We start from the raw sequence: 646 nt of genomic DNA on the forward strand, positions 1-646 counted from the left end.
ACTTTAAAATATTTTTAATATCACAAATTGAATATTTTTCATAAAGTACTGTTTGAATATTTCCATATTCATATAAAAAATCTTCACATGTTTCCCATTGTCTATTGAATAAAATATTAACACTTCTGCAAGGCATCCTAAGGTATCCAGTGTCCATTTACCACTAATGGACTCTATGAAGCATACTAGAAGCCACCAAATATTAGTTTTATTATACACCAATTAGACTTGATAATTTAGTTCTCACAGTATTGAGTTGAAAAGTATTTTAAAATTCTTTATTTTGTTACTAAAAGTCATTTATCAGAAACATCTCTAATTTTGGCTTGCCTTAAATATTAAAAATGTAGCATCACTAGTCCTTTACTCTTGAATAGATACAGGAAGCTGCAGCAAGTATTCCCTTTGTACAGAACAAGTATTCTTTAGTCCATCAACTTTGCAAACACTCTTTTTGTCTATTTTACTCTAAAGCCATGTGTCAATAGGTACATATCATCATGTTTTTCTGTGAAAAAGAAAAAAAATGAATGAAGATGGTAAGATGTTTAAACAATGGAATACAGAACATGTACATTTAATAGCACATTGCCGTCATGTTGATTCCAATTCAGAGTAAAACAGCCCCATAGGGTTTTAAAACTCT

The sequence above is a fragment of the Orycteropus afer genome, unplaced genomic scaffold, assembly GCF_000298275.1.
Source record: "Orycteropus afer afer isolate SDZICR_OR568_19922 unplaced genomic scaffold, OryAfe1.0 scaffold00814, whole genome shotgun sequence".
Classification (NCBI taxonomy): Eukaryota; Metazoa; Chordata; class Mammalia; order Tubulidentata; family Orycteropodidae; genus Orycteropus; species Orycteropus afer.